The following is a 20,463-nucleotide window of genomic DNA, read 5'->3' on the forward strand; positions in this document are numbered from 1 at the left end:
AAGTGCTGAGGGACCGGGCGGTGCGATACCGGTGGACCTTTCCGTTCGGCCTGATGGTCATACGGAACGGAAAGGCCATCACGATCAAGGACCCAGGAGAAAGTGAGGAGTTCCTCAACAAGCTGGGGCTGAAGGAGGGCTCGATGCAAAGTCCTAGACGGGAGGCACGGGAGGATCCAGAATGGACCACTGTAAGGCCTCCTAAATCCCCTGAGACCCGATGAAGTCCGCACTACCCAGAGGAAAATACATATCTAAAGTTGAATATCGTTCCAGTTTAATAGTGGGGGTTCCGGTTTACCCACTAGTTTATCTATTGAAGAGCCAGCCACAAGGCTTGTTAAAGACACTATCCTGCTGTACACGCTAGTAAAAGAACTATCCTGGTTATCTGAAAAAGCAATCTCCTACCTGTAGCTGAAAATGGCGCTCCGAGGTGGAACGCAAGCCGCCAAGCATGGCGCCACAGCAAGCATCTCACCGCATGGCTTCGTTGCGGAAGTGGAAGGGTCCCAGACGCGGGAGCAGGAGAGGAGACGTCCTTCTTCGCGGGCTGGCCGAGGGAAAATGGCGACCGCCGGAAGCACGTTGCCGGAAATGGTCCAGACGCCATCTTGGAGGAGGCAAGAAGTTCGGAGAGACGGCGAGCGTCATCACTCGGCGCCGGAAGGAGCCAACCGGCAGAAGGAGTCCGGCACACTCAGCCCCACTAACAAGAGCAGGGCGGAAGCCGCACTGAACCGCACACCGAGCGGAGCGCAGCGAAGCTGGCCGGGCGAATGAACAGACACGGGAGGGGTGACCCACCCGGACTTCCAGCGGGCAAGGGGAGACAGGAGAGGGCCTGGGACCTCGATTGACGGTCTAGGGAGAGGCAGATAATTAACAGGGCTACTCCAGCTACGACAAGAGAGAACGCTCAGGGCCCACAGATAGAGAGTCCCAGTACACCAACAACCCTTTAACCACGCACATAGCTTCCCAGGGCAACAGCTAGCTGAAAAGATGCATAGACACTGAGTCAGACAGGAAACACACGAGAGAAGACTAGCGAGCAGGGGCACGAAGTTATTCCCTACAAGTTATTCCCCACATTGTATACACTACTCTTATGGAGGGAAATTAAGAGTTTGTAATAAGTTTTGTAATAAGTTGTCGTTACACTATCCCATTGCACAAGCAAGGGAGGGGGGGAGGGATGCTGTCCCCCGCAAAGGCTTTGTACATGAGTCTCCACATGGGCGTGGGAGAGAAGACCCACGAGGGGCCCATGAAAGTCCCATTTAGGCCAGCCGCGAAGGACGGGAGAGGGGGAAGGAGGGCCATCCCAAACTCCGTCCAGGCTGTACGCCTGAAGAGGGCAACGAAGGAGAATGGGGGGGCTAGTTCCCGCCCATTCCCCGGACAGTTATTTTGTGTTGAAATAAATGCTGATATATGTTTGTTTATGTTTCCCCAGTGTGCTCCCCTCTGTATTCCCACCCCACGGCTCCAGCCTGCTGACAGGCGGACCCAACCACAGGATCACCCGACATCCTCATCACGGACATCAGAGGCTCAGATGGTCGCTAACATAGAAGTGAAGGTTTGGAACCACAATCATGAATAAAGAGATTACTATCTTATCACACAATGTCAAAGGCTTTAACAACCCAGGGAAACGCAGACTAGCTATGACAGACTATAAAAAATCAGACCCTGACATCATCCTCTTGCAGGAAACACACTTTTCTAAAACTAGTTCACCAAAATATATAGATCATAGGTTTAAAAATTGGTTCTCAGCCTCAGCCTCACAAAAAAAGAGAGGGGTAGCCATCCTGGTGCATGACCGTTTGCCCTTGACGATTAAGACCATTAAAAGAGACCACAACGGCCGCTTTCTCATTATAAGCGGTGAAATAAGAGGTCAACCAATCACGCTGGCAAACGTCTATGCTCCGAGCGAAGGCACGGAAGCTTTCCTAGAAAGATTCTTCGCCGTCCTCCAGAGGTTAGCACAGGGCTGTGTGATACTGGGGGGCGACTTCAACCAAACACTAGATCCTATACTGGATAGATGCACCCCAAGCGGAAAAAGTAGCTCCAAGCTGAGACAAGCATGGAATAGAGGGCTGCGCACCAACAATCTACTTGATATTTGGCGAGAACAACACAGACAAGAGAAAGGGTTCACATTCTACTCCCACCCCCATGACCGCTACAGTCGGATAGACTACCTGTTTGTATCCAGTAGAATGGTTCCACAGATCTCCCACTCGGGCATCCACGATATTTCGTGGTCAGATCACGCACCGATTGAGCTGCGGTGCACTGATTTTATTCTAGACAGACCAGGAGCGAACTGGAAGCTCAATGAAGTTTTATTAAAAATCCCCGCAATTGCACAAAACGTAGGGGATAAAATCAGGGAATATTTTCAGGAGAATTTAGGAAGTGTGACATCGCAGGCTACCTTATGGGAGGCCCATAAGGCGACTCTGAGAGGAGAGCTCATGAGGATTGCAAGCAGGCGAAAGAGGGAGAAGGACAAAAAAATCAATCAGTTGCAAGCAGAATTGGCAGTCCTCTCGACTCGACATAAAAAGAATAAAGACGCAATGACCCTTAAGGAGTTGCTAGACACTAAAACCAAACTGAATATTTTGTTGACCTCCCGTGCTGAGAAAGAGCTGACATGGACCAAGCGGAAATATTTTGAGAAAGCAAACAGGCCAGATACCCTACTTGCCAACAAACTAAGAGACAAAAACCAAGTCTCCCAAATTCAGACAATTCGAACCAAACAAGGGGATTTGACCTCTGACCCAAAAAAAATAGTCAATGAATTTAAAAAATATTATGAGACCCTATACGATGGGGCAAAGGTGGCACACACGCCAGCCACAAAAGCACGGCTAAAGACGTTCTTGGCTGAGGCACAACTGCCTACAGTAACCAGAGAGGAGAAGGACGCACTACAGGCTGATTTTACTATCGAGGAACTCATGGAGGTAATGAAGTCATTGAAAGCAGCCAAAGCCCCAGGCCCAGACGGCTTTTCCAATCTCTATTATAAAAAATTCCGTAAAATATTAGCTCCTCATTTACTAAAACTTTGTAATTCTTTTTTGGATGGTGCCCCCATCCCGGGCTCGATGCTCCAGGCGTCTATCTCAGTAATCCACAAACAGGGAAAAGACCCAGCGGACTGTAAAAGCTACAGGCCTATCTCGTTAATAAACTCCGATACAAAAATCTTTTCCAAATTGTTAGCTAACCGCCTTAACCAGGTGTTGTCCAAGTTGGTCCATCCTGATCAAGTGGGGTTCATATGTGGTCGACAAGCAGCTGATAACACCAGACGGATTATTGACTTAATTGAGCTGGCGCAGAAAAAACGTATCCCGTCTATGGTGCTTAGTTTAGATGCTGAAAAAGCGTTCGACAGAATTGACTGGCCCTACTTGAGGGAGACGCTTGGGGCGTTCGGCTTGGGGAGGAGAATGATAGAGGCAATTCTCGCTCTGTATCAGGGGCCGACGGCGAAGGTCAGACACCAGGGCTTCCCTTCGGAAGAATTCCAGATAAAGAGCGGCACCAGACAGGGCTGTCCTCTGTCACCCCTCCTTTTTGCGCTCTGCATTGAACCTCTAGCGGCGCACATCCGTCTCAGCCCAAATATAACAGGCGTCCCAATCAGTGATCAGCTACATAAGGTAGCCCTGTATGCTGATGACGTGATACTCACGTTATCACAGCCCCTCACCTCTCTGCCGAACGTTTTCCAAATTCTAGGGGAATTTAACATGATATCAGGGTTTAAAATTAATCAGGCAAAATCAGAAGCCCTAAATATCAACTTACCTAAAGCCACTGAGAAATTGATCACGGTAAATTTTGAATTCAAATGGCAACCCTCCTGCATAAAGTATCTTGGAATAAATATCACAAAACAATCAGACACCCTATATAAAGCAAATTACCCCAGATTAATTCGGACACTGAAGGAAGATCTCCGGAAATGGGCAGGGTACAACATATCCTGGATTGGCAGGATTCAATCCTTAAAAATGAATCTCCTCCCCAGAATCCTGTACCTATTTCAGACTCTTCCGGTCCCTATAATCAGGGAAGAGATCCTTCGGTTACAGTCCGCAATGGTGAAATTTATCTGGGGTAATAAGACCCCCCGCATCAAAACCAACATACTAATTCGGCCCACTACAAAAGGAGGGCTAGCGGTACCTTGCCTGTTGTCGTACTATAGAGCGGCCCAATTAACTCAAATCATCCAGTGGCACACCCACCCCATACGGAGGCGATGGGTGGAGCTGGAGGCGGCCTGCTGTGCCCCGGTGGTATTGCGGGACCTGATCTGGCTCCCAAATATAGTCCGCAGAGACTTCATAAATCCGCTCCCTGCAGTTGTCAGTTCTTTGGCAGTATGGGACAAAAGCAAATATAGACATGTTTTGATGAGACAACACTCCTTGATGACCCCAATTCTGGGAAACCCTGATTTCGCTCCGGGCCTGCAGAAGAAGGATTTCATTATATGGACACAGAAGGGCTATACTCGCCTTTTACATCTGGAGGGTAGAATTGCTATCAAACCATTTGAGCAAATTAAGTCTGAAAAATCAGTTCCAAATTCAGAATTCTTTAGATACCTCCAGTTAAGAGCTTTTTATGATAAATTTCCCATTCGAGCTCAACGCACTAATTTTGAACAGCTCTGTTCTACGGGAACAGGAACCAGGGGACTTATCTCTACAATGTATAAGGCGGTAGTCTGTCCGACTCCTGACGCTGACGTGACGTTAAAATATAGACACAGATGGGAGAGAGACCTAGGAGACATATTAGAGGACAAAGTCTGGGATCAGATCAGCCTGGCAGCAGCCAAGAGCTCAATTTGCACGACATTAAAGGAGAACGCGTATAAAGTCCTGATGAGGTGGTATCTGACCCCAACACGATTGTCAAAGTTTGTTAAAGGTTGCCCTCCATTGTGCCCTAAACAATGTGGGGAGCGGGCAGACTTGCTACACATGCTGTGGGGCTGCACCAAAGTACTCCCAATCTGGGAGGAACTCAGGAATTGGCTTCAGAGAATTCTCGACTGCACGATCCCTTTGGACCCCTGGTTGTTTCTGCTGGCCAGAGGCACCCCGGGGCTAAACAGGTCGGTGCACAAATTAATTGCACATTTTGCAACTGCCCTGAGGTGCGAACTCGCAGCATTGTGGAAGCAACCGGATCTACCAAATATCCCAAAAATTAGAAATTGAATTTGGCACGTCTGCCGGATGGAACAGTTAACGAGTCTAGTTAACGACACCGGCACAAATTTTCTCAAAGTATGGTCACCATGGCTAGACCTAAACGATATCCCAGGGGTTAATGCCTCCAACATACTGCTTTAATAGATGTAGGCGCGTTCTCCTTGGATGAAGTGTAGTGGACAGAAGGCCTTAGATCCTTGACAAGATTAGAGGTTCACTAAACTAAGTAAAGAAAAAGATAAGCATAGCTGCTGTTACTGCGAGTCCTCTGAGACCAAAAGCCTACCAAACTCAAGAACCCAGACCTCAACGAAAACCACAGCCTCTAAGATGCGCCCAGCGGAGTCGACATCGTTCTGTGGCAACCTCTCCCCCCCCCCCCCTTCCCTACCTCCTCCCCGGTGTAGTCTGTCTGTAGGTCCTGTTGGTCTGTTTGTAACCCCAGTCTGTCTTTTGTGAATTTATTTACAAAAAGAGTTGTTATGGATACCTTTGTATAAGATAATGGGTTGGAAGAGTATGTGATTATTGTACCATGCACTCAATAAAAATTATTTTGGTTGAAAAAAAGAAATAGAAAAACACTGTTACAGCTCATACATATGGTCAACTGTAGCACAAAACCCACCATCAAAACGGTTCGTGAGCTGTGAGAGCACGAGTGGAAAAACATGTTAGAGACAGATACGGATCTACAGACATTTCTTCTTAAAAGGTAAAAGAAAGAAAAATAATTGCGCCAATCGTAATTAAGATGAAATGTAAAGTTCAGTCCCACATTGTCACTGAGGAAGCCAAGGGCGAAATTGGTCTGACAAATTTTGGGCATCAAAGGCCACCGTATTGAGGAAATTGCAGCTTCATCCAGTTTGGAGGCAGCACTGAAGATGCAGCAAGGAGAACAGCTGAGGGAGAGACCTGGTCTGTGCACAAGCACCAGGAAAATCAACCAATGCTGGTATATCCCTGCAAAGAACCACTCTGACTGCTGGAGCAGGATCCACACTGACAACCAGGGATTCTGGAGGACGGCTTGTGGATTCTGGATGCATCCTTCTCAATGCCTTAAACTGCTGGCTGTTTGTATCACCAGGAAATCTCCCCTATCCCTATTGAAGAGACACTATTTCATGTAAGTGTATTTCCTATCAAGTTCAAAGTTTTTTATTGTATTTTAAATACTTCTGATTGTGGTTTTTCCTTTTTTGTTTTCATGTGTCCCGGAGTTAAAGTGGAACCACGCACCGGGGAATCCTTTTCTTTTATGACTCTTCTTAAAAGTGACTTTCCACCGAACATGAACCCCCATGATGCTTTAACGGTGGCTGAACAAACGCTGTTAAGCTGTACCACAAAGCGGCCCCCAGTGAGAGTATACATTACTATGATTTTACCAGTCTGTATCCTTTTATCAAAAAAAACAAAATGTATCCCACAGGTCACCCTGAGATCATGTATGAGAATTTTGCCTCTTTTGACAGGTTCTTTGGGGTTGCTAAAGTAAAAAAGTCTATCCACCTAGAGACTTATTTTTCCCCATCCATCCTGTTAAAATGAACGGCAAACTCATGTTTCCGCTATGCAGTACATGAACCGTCACTAACCAGACAACGCTTTGCTGTCATACGGATGAGGATTGTGCGTCGACAGGTACGTGGGGTACTGTTGAAATTCAGGCGTCTTTGAAGAAAGATACCGATTGTGTAACATTTTTTAAATTTGGCACTTTGAACAAGGTACAGACAAATGGTTTGCTAAATACATTAAGGTGCACCTCAGGGACAAACCCCAGTTGATGTACAGATGGCAAAAAACAAAAATACATCAGCGCGTATTGCTCTTAAGCAGATATGCTTTTAAGTAGATATTATTCAAGTAGTTATGAAGTTTAAAAAAAGGAAGTTGGGACTATTGAATCACTGATCTCATCTCATCTCTTTCCTCAGGTAAAAACATCTCAAATTGTCTCTGTCCTGATATCCTCCCCTGCTGTGTATTTAGTTCTATTTAGGTAAAAACATATCTCAAATTGTCTGTCTCCAAATCATCCCCCTGCTGTCTTAATTTAATTCAGCTTTCACACTTGTGCAAGACAACACCCATCTTAGAAAAACAATTTGCTTTAAATTCCCTCACATGTGCTAATTAAGTTGGTTGGGCCAGCCAGGTGACTTTGTAAAAGTATATAAGTAAACTCATAGCAGCCATGCTCTTAAGCAGATATGCTTTTAGGTAGATATGTTTAAAGTAGTTATGAGTTTAAAAAGGAAGTTCAAAAAGAAGTGGATTGTGGACAACATCTATTACTTCCAATTCCTGCATTTGATCTACATTGGAAAGGAGGATATCATCTAGCCCAGATTGCACATCTCAACACCTAACTATTGCTGTGATGCCACCTTTACTTTTTATATTTGCTGTAACCTCACATATTTTCAAATTATGCCCAAATCATCCTCACACATTCTCTTTCTTTCCATGCTTGTCCTCCTTGCTTCTGAGGATATCTCTACCAATCATGGTCCCTGCCTTATTTCTACTTGCTCTCGTCCTCGCCTCCCACATGCAGCTTCTACTCCTTCTGGTGTTAACCCGTCCAACCTCATACCCATCCCCTGCCACCCTCCCTTTCTCCTGTGCCCTTAAGAATGCTCGCTCCCTCTCTAACAAGTTCCTCTCTGTGCATGAATTCTTTCTCTCTCACTCCCTGCTTCTCTTTGCTATATAGTGGCGATCAGCTTTAAGCTAAAGCGGCCGCCACGCGGGTATTTTCAAACCGCGTGCAGACGCAGGCTTTTTAAAAAAATTATTTTGGCACTGCAGGCGCTTCCATTGTTCAACGCCATTAGCGCTGAATGGAGAAATGGCCGTCGCACGGCCGTGAGATGCGGCTGGCGCGCGGCCAAGTTCGGCGGCTTACAAAAAAAAAAAACCCTGAACAATTGCAGGTAAAATGGCGAATAAACTTGATCGCAGCAGTAACTGAGACCTGGCTCACTCAGTCTGACTCTGCTCTGGAAGCTGCCCTCTCCTACGGTGGCCTTTCCTTCTCCCACACTCCGCGCCCTGGTGGCAGGGGTGGAGGCGTGGGGCTCCTGCTCTCCTCTCTCTGCCGTTACCGAACCCTTCCTATTCCTCCATCTCTTGCTTTTCCCTCCTTTGAGGCTCACACTGTCCAGATCTTCTCGCCTCTCCCTGTCCATGTGGCAGTCATCTATCGCCCACCTACCTCTACTCATCCCCCTTCTGCCTCTCTCACTTTGAATCCTGGCTCTCTTTCTGTCTCTCCTCAGACTCCCCTGTTCTTCTCCTTGGGGACTTCAATTGCCACGTTGGTGACCCCTCTCTCCCTTGGGCTTCCTGCTTTCTTTCTCTAACCTCTTCTTTTGGCCTTCAACAGTGGACTGCAGCCAGCACCCACAAGGATGGCCACTACTTAGACCTGGTTTTCACTAAAAACTTCTCTCTCTCCGATTTCTCCATTTCCCCTTTTCCTCTCTCTGACCATCTCATCTCATTCTCTCTCTCACTTCTCCCCTTCTCCACCTCCATCTACCCCCCGGTTCTGCAGAAACCTGCGTTCTATTCATTTACCTGACTGAGTCAACTTTACGCTCCTCCCTCTCCTCTCTCAGCTCTGCTACAGACCCTGACAACCTGATCAGGAACTACAACTCTGTCTTGTCCTCGTCTCTTGATCTACATGCCCCGCTTTCTCTCTGCCGCACTCGCCCTTCTAACTCTAGACCCTGGCTAAATTCCAAAACGCACATACTTCGTTCCTCTGAACGCCCCTGGAGGAAATCTCATACACTCGCAGACTTCCTTCACTACAAATTTATGCTATCCTGTTTCAACTCTGCCCTCTCGCAAGCTAAAACAAGCCTACTTTTCTTCACTAATCAACATGCACAAGTCTAACCCACGCCGACTGTTCTGTCTTTGATACTCTACTCAAACCACCCTCAGCTGCCTCTCCTTCCTCCATCTCCGCTCAGGACTTTGTTGACTATTTTAAGGAAAAGGTGGAATCCATACGGCAGAACATCCCCTCGGTTTCTTTCTCACATCCTACATTTCTTCCTAACTCTCCTCCTGCTTTCCTTGACTCTTTTTCCACTGTCTCAGAGGAGGATGTGTCGCTGTTGATCGCCTCTTCTCCCTCTACCACTTGCCCTATTGACCCCATTCCCTCCCATCTCCTAAAACCTCTTGCTCCTACTGTAATCCCTATGCTCACACACATTTTTAACGCCTCCCTCTGCTCTGGAACCTTTCCATCCTCCTTCAAACATGCAACAGTCATACCATTACTCAAAAACAGCAAGCTTGATGTGGCGGTAGGGAGGGTTTGGCCCGGGGTTAACGGGGTTACCCCCCAAGGGCCCCCCTCTAACGTCGCCAGGGAGACAAGGGGTTAACTGGGCTGAGGCCCAGAAATGTGATTTTACCCTTGTTATAACCTGTAAATGTATTCTTCCCTGTTCCATTGTAATGTCTGGGTTAATCAGTACCTGCATAACACACACACTGGGTCATCAGGGGTTAATTGTGTAAGCCCAGTGGGCTAGTTAATGCGTTATCTGTGTATTCCCTTTGCCTCATGGGCCTGCAACTGCCTGTGTCAGAGTGTAAGTGATGTCTGGAACATGAGGGGAAAGGGGGGGAATATTTTAACCTGTCTTGCCTGCCAGCGAGGTATTCTGAGCTGGGGTCTTAGAGAAGAGAAGGTTTTAGCACCCCACATGATAGATGCAGATGGGGGACATATATTTTTGATAAAGTGACTTTTTGCAGTTTGTGGAAATGTCCAGAAACCAAATGGTTTGCCTCAGAGTCTAGTCACTTGCCTATGCACGCTTCCTCTCTCCCAGTGCATATCAAAAGGGAGGTGTGAATTGGCCAGATTGGAGCCTGGCTTCCCAGGGGAATTGTTTATGCAAGGAGCAATAGCCCACTTCAAAAGGTTTTATTGATGGGGCCAGGGGGGGGGGCTACTCCCAACAGGATATCAAAAGTGAGTAACTTTATTAAATATAAGAATACTATGAGATGTCCTTGGCTGAAAAGGATAAGAACTACATATGTGTATCCGTTGGATGTAGCCCATCGTTTTGAGGCTAAACATTGTACATTTACCTGTTACGAAATGCCAGATATTAATATCTCTATTAATGTTCATATTACAATGTAATTTTTGGTCTTCCTGCGAGCGTCAGGTGTCACCGGCCGTATTAATATATATCACCTGACTGTGTGTATTACGGAACGGAAGTTATGCAATGATTTGCAGTAAATATGAAATTTTGGTTGAAGTTCTGAGAAACTGCAGCCCCCATGCTATGATAATGAGCAGGGAAGAGGATGCCTTTGTAAACGTGGTAACTCACATTTACACACCAAGGTTTCCTGCAGGAGTGAACATGACAAATGTCCCCCCTGCTTCAAAGGGTTTATTGATGGGGGGGCTACCCCAAGCTGGAAGTCCCAAAATGAGCTCCAAAAGCTTCCAAGGGACATTTGCTAGCCGTCTCGGCACCTAAGGTTACAGATAGAGGGACAAACGGTATATAAACTAGCTGTCCACCCTCTATCAAGTGTTCATGCTGTTCAGTTCATGTTGTTCATGCTGTTCAGGTTCATGCTGTTCATTGTTCTTCATGCAAATGATCTTCATGCATGCATGTGTCCTGCTTGTTTTGCTGTGATGTCAACACAAATGGGAGAAGTGGCAGTCTGTGATCCTGCTGGCTTTCTTGCCATAATCTTTAAGTAAGTGTCTATATTTTGCCTGTTATTGTATAATCTGTTGTGTTCACCTTTATCAAGGAATAAATTCTATTTATCATATCTAAGTCTCGTCCCAGTTCAAACCCAGGTATATATATATATTTATATATAGTTTTGGTGTAAATTACAGCCTGTCGCAAGCTCTCGTGACACTTGACCCTTCCTGTCTTTCTAACTATCGACCTGTCTCCCTCCTGCCTTTTGCCTCTAAACTACTTGAACGTCTTGTATTCTCTCGCTTGCTCCATTTTCTCAACACCTATTCTCTCCTAGACACTCTACAATCTGGCTTCCGCACTGCTCACTCCACGGAAACAGCCCTCACTAAAATAACTGACGACCTCCATGCTGCCAAAGACAGAGGTCATTACACTCTGCTCATATTACTCGACCTCTCTGCAGCATTTGACACTGTGGACCACCCTCTTCTCTTTCACATTCTCCATACTCTTGGTATTCGGAACAAAGCTCTTTCTTGGATCTCATCCTACCTCTCCCATCGTTCTTTCAGTGTCTCTTCTGCCAACACCTCCTCCTCCTCTATTGATCTCTCTGTGGGACCTCTTTTCTCTGTACACACTCTAGGTGACCTAATAACATCTTTTGGATTTAAATATCACTATGCTGACGACACACAAATGTACTTTTCAACACCCGACCTTACACCTGCTGTACAAACCAAAGTTTCTGGATGTCTCTCTGGATGGCCCTCCGCCGCCTTAAACTCAACATGGCTAAAACAGAGCTCCTCATACTTCCTCCCAAACCTGGCCCTACTACCTCCTTCCACTTTACTGTTGGCTACGGGGTGAATGATCGTAGTTCCAAAGCATGCTGCCTAGGGGTCACACTCGACTCCTCTCACATTCGCCCCTCACATTCAAAACATATCTAAAACCTGTCGCTTTTTCCTCCGCAATATAACAAAGATACGCCCTTTCCTCTGTTGCCCGACTGCTAAAACTCTGACTCAGGTCCTCATTCTCTCCCATCTTGACTACTGTAACCTCCTGCTGTCCGGCCTTCCTGCCCCTCACCTGTCTCCCCTACAATCTATCCTAAACGCTGCTGCCAGAATCACTCTACTCTTTCCTAGATCTGTCTCAGCATCTCTCCTCATGAAATCCCTCTCCTGGCTTCCGATCAAATCCCGCATCTCACACTCCATTCTTCTCCTCACTTTTAAAGCTTTACACTCTTCTGCCCCTCCTTACATCTCAGCCCTAATTTCTCATTATGCACCATCCAGATTCAAGCTTTCTTATCAAGGATGTCTTCTTTCTACCCCCTTTGTATCTAAAGCCCTCTCCCGCCTTAAACTCTTTTCACTGACTGCCCCACACATCTGGAATGCCCCACACATCTGGAATGCCCTTCCCCTCAGTACCCGACTAGCACCCTCTCTATCCACCTTTAAGACCCAACTTAAGACACACTTGCTAAAAGAAGCATATGAATAGCACTGTGGATATTATGAACATAATACATAAAGCTTGGCCCCCTGCAGACGCACTTACCAGAACTCCCTCCTACTGTCTCTGTACGTTCTCCCTACCTACCAATTAGACTGTAAGCTCCTCGAGGCAGGGATTCCTCTTCCTTAATGTTACTTATGTCTAAAGCACTTATTCCCATGATCTGTTATTTATATTATCTGTTATTTATTTGATTACCACATGTATTACTACTGTGAAGCGCTATGTACATTAATGGCGCTATATAAATAAAGACATAATACAATACTCCGACGACGCTGCCGCTTCTCTCCAGGAAACCCCCAGGACACTTTCTCCAGCACAACGACGACACTGCCGCTTCTCTCCAGGGAACCCCTATCTCATCCGCTCCAGCGCCCATCCACAGCACATCATGCACAAGATCAAGCTCGTTAGACCGCATGCTAAATAGTTTAAGTGTCGATATCCCTGAGAAGTCTATGCTGGTAAAGATAGATCTTCTTTTAGAGACCATGCTAAATATGGATCAACGGATGGAAAATAGGGATAAGCAGCTGGAGAAGATGGATAAGCGCATGGAGAAGATAGAGACTGACATAGCGGGGATACATAATTTGCTCGGAGATCCTGCCTCTGTATGTCGGCCACAGGAGCAGGTGGGTGGCATGGAAGGGATGGATGGGACCTTCAACCTTCCATCACCAAGCGCACCCCCTCTATCAGAAGAATGTGTTCATGTATGCCGTTGACGAGGATGACATGACACCTGTAGAGGGAGAGAGGGGGTGGCCCGGTATTAAAGGGGTTGCACCCCATTTGGCCACCCCTGACCGCACCAGGGAGACAAGGGGTTAACTGGGCTGAGGTCCAGAAATGTGATGTAACCCTTGTTATGACATGTAAATGTATTTTCCCCTGTTCCATTGTAATGTCTGGTTACTCAGTGTTTGCATCACACACACACTAGAATCCATCCGGGAGCACAAGGGTTAATAATTCTTTAATGATTATAGCTCTTTGTGTAAGTTTCCCGCCTTTTCGGGCACCATTTTGCAGGTCCCCATTGGCCGCCATTAGGGCTCAATGCATTTCAATAGGAATTTGTGCTGTTTTCGTCCTGTTTCCTGTAGTGACCAGCAGGTGGCGTCCGAGAGGGAGAGCGGCGGTTTCCCATTGAAAGTCAATGGGCTCATTGACTTCAATGGAGATGCCTCGAGGTAACCTAGTTGGCTGCCGTCCAGACCGCAAACCGCAAAGCGGATACAATGTCCTTCAAAAGAGCTAAAATCACTGGGTCAAGTTCAACGTCAATTAGCGGGGAAATAAACTGTTTTAGGGCACCTAGGGATAAAATTCTTTTTGCCCCTAGTTCCTAAGCGTCCCCCCACTCGACCACCACCGGGTCCCCGAATCCTGGACCCCCGATAAGGGTCGAACCAGATAGAGCGGGTCGCGCCATAGGCTTTGCCGGCGGCGGCAGAAACGGCTCAGAAAAATGACTAAGTGAGAAATGCTGAATTTTAGGAATCCATATCTCCGGTTCCGGAGTGTTCAGCGGATCATGGTTTGGGGTATCTGTAGCCACTGCTCCGGCATCGCTGCAGAACCATCCTTGACCCGCTTGGACCAACCCGACGGAGTATGGACCCCCTTGAAGTTCGGGACTTTTCCCATATACTTCAATGGCAGAAAACCCCCATTGACTTCAATGGCGGCGATTTACCATTGAAAGTCTATGGCGGAGCTGCCCGTTGTTTTCAATGGGGATTTAGTGAAAAGCTGAGATTTCTTTTTCAATGGAGATTTTTGTATTAAAATGATTTAATGTGCATTGGTGTAACTCCGGTTTCTTAGGTCGTAGCCAGTCGCTTTTTGGACCATATGGTGTCCCAGTTCTGGCAATGCGAACTGGGAAGTTTGGACCTGCTAAACCTAACGGAACCGGATATTTTAATACGTTTATGTTTTATGCTTAATAGTGTATCTTAAGGTATGGACAAAGACCCAGAAGAAATTCTTTTGGGCCATAAGGTAGCAGATGGCCCTGGGGACGCCGCTATGTCTAGGATTTAAGTGCTGTTCAAAGAGTTTTATCACCCTCACTGTTTATCCGAAGCCCAAACCAGGGCAGGTCTTAAGTGTTCCAGTTAACACCTTTCAACAAAGGTTTTCCTGCCAGAACTCCAAATGGTAGACTTTCTGGCATTCCTGACGTAAATGTGGGGCTTCAGAAATGAGACCCCCAGAGTTCTACTGCGCATGTGCCAACTAGCAGGGGGGCATGGGTCAGAATGCTTTCCCACGTTAGTGAGTGGCTGGAGGTAATTGTAAACCAATCCCCTGTGCTTAAGGTTAAGAATAGAAGGAGAATGGTTTATAAACTGCTGTCCACAAATATATCCTTTGTCTTCGTTTGCTGATATGGTTACCTGATATCACCTGAATGATTTCCTCACTGCTGAAAGAAATGCTACATCATACTTCTCATTCCCCAACCCTTAAGTAAGTGTACTTCTTGTTTGTTACTGTATTATCTGTTGTGTTCACCTTTATTCTAAGGAATAAATACAATTTATTATATCTTAAGCCTCGTTCAGTTCAAACCCAATTATTTTTGTGTAATATTAATAAGCCTGTGGAAGCTATCGTCACAACACCGTCAAGACCACGCCAAGAGACAACACATACAAGGCGACTAAGACAGGAGGAAAGCATCCTCCCAGACCACCTACCCTCGCCCACTGCCACAAGCACACCCGCTCCCAGAATCCCACCCACACGTTTGCATTGAGACGGTGCCAGACATCTTGTGCGACCTGTCCCAGCAACTCAGGGAGAAGTATAGATTTGCAAGTGGTGGTATAGCCCAGAAACATGCCATGTACATTTTCAAGCACCACGTGAGCTACAAAATGTACTTACAGTGGGCCCACAAAGTCAATTACAAAGGGAATCGTGTCAAAAAGGCTCTTCCTGAAAATTTAAGAAAGACTAGTGTGGAGGAATTGCGGCTCTATCATTCCATTACAGATCATTTAATGAAAATCGTGAGAGACTCCATAAATGGCATTATGCGGCATACAAGGCATCGTCCCTGGAAGGACAGACTGGTGGGGATCGAATTCGCTGCGCGATTGTTCAAATGTTGATTCATTTTTGACTTGTTGTACTTCAATAAAAATAATGTTGATTGTTTTAAATTGTATTAATAAATAAATGTTTTTATTTTCTCCATAAATGTTTTTTGACTTACAGTACTCCACCAATAAAAAAAAAGGTTGATTGTTTTAAATTGTTTTATTGTGTCTCCTTTTATAACAAAATACAGTGTTTCTAGAACATACAGTACTGTACAGTAATTAATGGTTGGTTAATAAATTAAGGTACAGTAGTAAACAAGAATTTTGTGTTTCAACAAGGTTCCATGAGGCATACTGTACAGTACTGTACACTGTAGGCATGCGCATAACATCAAAACAGTATTAAAACAATACATACTGTACGGGTATAGAATACACATACTGTAATACATGTATAATAAATGCACACTATTTTGGGGTTTATTATACAATACAGTATGTAAAAAGTATTGTATACGGTATCAAAAAACAGCATACAGTACTGTTTCAGGTTTTCAATAAAGCTATTCTATCCTAATCCATAAAAATGGCACTGCCACTAGATTGTTGCCTCCGGTAACGTGGATTTTAAATCAGATTCAGCAATGTGCAAGCATCGTTACAAAAAGCGACATTTATCAAAATCCCTACATTTGCCGTTCTCCGCCTGATGGACAAAGTTTCTTTTGAGGAAAAATAAAAGTATTACTGTAATGGTTGGTTCAAATTAGTCAGTCCCCTAAAGAAGTTCCCACAGTCAGTCCCCGCAGTCCCAACAATAATTTTCTCGGGGGGCGTCTCTTGTTCACATACACGCATGCGCCTAGATGTGATGACACGCATATGCGTTTCAACAAGGTCCCAATGAGACATACAGTAGGCGCGCATGTGCCTAGCTGTCCACCAATTGTTTAGTATCTACTGTGGAAGCTGCTCAGCCAATGATATTGCTGGACTACATTTTCGCGAATTGGGACAAAAATAATAGAACTAAATAATTATAAGCAAAGCAATTGATTACAAGAGAAATCGCTTGACTGTGCATTGATATTGTTATTTTAAAAAAAGAATAAAATACGGCAGCTGTACTCACCATAGACTTTGCCAATCTGTTGGCGCCAAGCCACTGCCACCAGTCCCGTATTCTTGTTTATACACAAAGTTAACAGGTGACAGCTGATGAAGCTGGAAATATTTTTGGTACATGCAAGCTTGCTGGTATCTGTACGTGAAATCCTGCTCAGGCTGCAAGTATCAAGGCGGGGACAGACTGCAAGGTTTGCTGGTCACCAGGTTTTCACTGACGGCCGGACCGTTATTGGAAGCCTGTGCATTGCTTGCCTGGGACTGACGATTTTTAGTTGGTTGTACCAAGGCCATTTCGCCTTTTTAAGTCTCCATGATCAAAGATACTGGAAAAATCTGGCGCAACACACCAATACCCTCCTCTAACTCCGGGTGTGTGATCAATACATAACTTTTTCCTTATTGCACGCTTACACACATGAGCATCTGGTGAAAATTTGTAAAAGTCATAATTTGATAAAATATTGATACATTTGACCAACTGTGGCCATCTTATCTGCTGCATTAATTGAGGACCATATTAAATAAACGTACGTTATGTCTGGCTTTTTTAACACGTACAGCAGTGGTGTACTCATCTCCGAAATCTCTGGACAATAGAACACCAGACACTGTGTATTGAGTTAATATGAAATGCCTAAAATTGATACAGTATTGTAACTTCTTTAGTACCAAGGTCAATTCACAATGGACCACTGTGGTATTTTTTAAACACCTGCAAGTCGACATTACTGAAGCACATGTACAGTATTGTAATTTACACATTAGAATTCATTACAATTCATGAATATCTGCCACCTGGCGGATACGCAAAGAATTGCACCAAATTAAATCCGAACCATTATCATTAAACAGATCAAGAGCAGGTGACGGCCGACATGAATGCGGCATGAACGCGGTCAAGCGCATGACATTCTGAAAAAGTCACTGGAAAATAACCGAGAAGTGTTAAAATAAAAGCGGCCGCATGCACGTCTTGAACAAGCTTCCAGAGAGCTGTCTCTAACATGACACCGACTCTCGTTAGCAAAACAGATGACTGGAATCCTCCTCTGGGTGAATAAGGGGAACAGACTAGTGAGAGCCCAACTGGCACACACATTACAGAATTCATTTGCCGGTCCCAAGACTTACGGTTTCAAGCTTACCACTGGCAAAACGTGTCTAAAAGTTAAGTACAGTATAACACTGAATTTATTAAATTTGACAGTTTAAAAGACATTGGATTGAACTACCACTTACACTCAGATCCTGAAGATCAGATAAAGATTGTAGTACGCCTGCCTTGGATTGTCCAAAATAAACAGTACTGGCAGATATTGATGCGCCCTCCACAGAAAACACAAAAGTGTGTATACATATACAGCTAAGCACTTTGATATCACATGAACAAGTAAGATACACATCTACAAACTCTGTAAAAAGCCTTTACTGAAAAAGGACACTACTGCAGAGGAAAAAAAGGCCAGAATAATGGAATGTGCTACACAAATACCCAGACACACGCGCTTACAGTACGAGGGCAAACTCTGGTCACCAGAAATATACAAGCCCAGATAAATCCCGCCAGCTCTGTGCGCACAGGCTCCGGGGACATGGAGGGAGGGGGTGGTGGGCACCTGTCTCATTCTTATTCATAGTCAGGACGAAAACAAAACATCACAACACAACATATATCACACCTGAGACACAGACTGGCAGCTTTGTCTTCACCACTCCCTCTGACTGGCCCTCTCCAACATATAGGAGATAGGGGGCTGTATAATTGCGGATAAAACGTGTGCCTAGCAGAGGGGGAGCTTTTAATGTACGTCTTCAAGTTCAGAGCATCTTTAAGCCCCTATTGTGGGACTTTCCATTGCTTCCAATCCATTATAAGTAGGAATCTACTATGGATTGTACAAAAGGGGTTGGTTCACCTATGACGGGACTGGCATTCATCAACACCCTTGTTTGGTGTACAAGTGTTTGAAAAGGATATTCCATTAAATCAGTTACTTGCAGGGTCAGCAGCTGGAGCCATTCAGATGTGTGATCTGCTGCCCAATGGAGTTGGCAAAAACCAGAATCCAACTTCAAGGAACTGGTGAATATCAATCCAAGTCTAAAACATACAAGAATTCTCTGAACTGTCTTAAAAATCCACTGTAAAGAGGGATTAAGGGGCATCAATAGGGGGATTGAAACCACGTTCTTTAGGGTACCCAATCTTTGAATTTTACTTCTTGACGTATGATTTTCTGACAAGGTATCTTCATTGCAAACCCAATGATAGCAGCTTGGGTATTAACCAGCTGTTTGCTGGAGGCACGTCTGGGATTGCATCATGGATATCAACCAACACTATCGATGTGATCTTCAGGTCGATGGGATTGGAGGAGTCAATCATTACAATGGCATTCTGGATGGTGTGATAAGTTATGCAGTTGGAGGCTGGAGAGTGTTTACAGGAGGTCTCACTCCTACCCTGCTCTGGGCGTCCCCTGTCAATGCTGCTACATTTACCATAGTCACTCTTTTCCTTATGTACATTAGCAGATATGAATGAATGAAGCTTCATTTTAAAATGTCTTTAACTGTAAAGTATTGGGATGCCCCCTTATGCCCCCTTAAGCAGAGTCGTGTTTTTAATAAAAAAAAATAAGATGTTGATGAATGTAACTCCACTGCTTGTTACTTACAATCCAGCACTGGAAACCCTCAAAGATATTTTCAAACTTCAAATCAATACTAAAACGAGGATGACATTCTGAAACAATTTTCCTTTACCATCTTTCATACAAAGCATCCTAATCTCCCCAGTCTATTAATCAGAAACCAATTCAATCCACCATAAGGCACATACTGTATCCTTACAATAGCCCACGATGGAACACATGTAAGAATATCTCCACAGTAGACACTACCCGCACCCCACAAAAAATAAAAAACACAGTTTCAAAATCAAAAAGGGACAAACACGTGCCAATTCTCCAATGTAATCTCATCCATTCAATGCAGGAAATGTCCCAATACAGGAGATGTGGATGAAACGAAACACTGCCCTGAAGGGTGAGTGCACCGGCTCAATATCACACACAAGAAGGCAAACCAATAGGTGAACATCTCACAGACAGGTCACTCCATCTCTGAGCTTTCTGTGCTGATCCTTAAAGGACAAATCAGAAATACATTAGAAAGAAGAACTTGGGAACTGAAATTCTGACAATTTTTTTTTTTTTTAAATGGTGAATGGAACAACTGTTAACAGGATGCTAAAGACACGTTTTATTACTCTTAAACTGATGGGAATAGATCAGGTCAACATGACTCTCTCAGGGGCTGAAAAAGAAAAAGCATTACTCCAAAAGGAGGCTTTTTGGACTTTTACCCTAGATACAGTGTATCCTAAAGGACTAAATGATTTTTTAATCCATGAGCAGTTTTTTAGATAGCAGATAAAGCACATATTAATCATGTTTTAATTCACAGTGTTCCTCAAACTGCTGCTGATGTCTCAATTCCAACAGAATGTTGGTACTTCAGCTAGTATTAGATCTCCTTCCTTTTCTTACATAGCAAGTTTCTAACCTATAATGTTTTTAATTGTTATAGCCTTAGTAGTAAGCACAGTGTTAGGTATAGTTTAGAGGTGGTGGGAGCACTTAAGGACCTATGAATGATTGCTATCCTTTATCTTTACTCTTATCTGCATGTACACTACTATGATGCTGAAAGAGTGATTGACAACCCTGCCCTCCTACA

The 20,463-nt window shown here is 44.9% G+C and overlaps 1 pseudogene; it reads left to right on the top strand.

Moving 5' to 3' along the window:
- Positions 1–1,237: 1,237 nt before the first annotated feature.
- On the top strand, positions 1,238–19,267 carry LOC142488075 (mitochondrial basic amino acids transporter-like; annotated as a pseudogene).
- The last annotated feature ends 1,196 nt before the right edge of the window (positions 19,268–20,463 follow it).

Source organism: Ascaphus truei, chromosome 2, assembly GCF_040206685.1.
Source record: "Ascaphus truei isolate aAscTru1 chromosome 2, aAscTru1.hap1, whole genome shotgun sequence".
Lineage (NCBI taxonomy): Eukaryota > Metazoa > Chordata > Amphibia > Anura > Ascaphidae > Ascaphus > Ascaphus truei.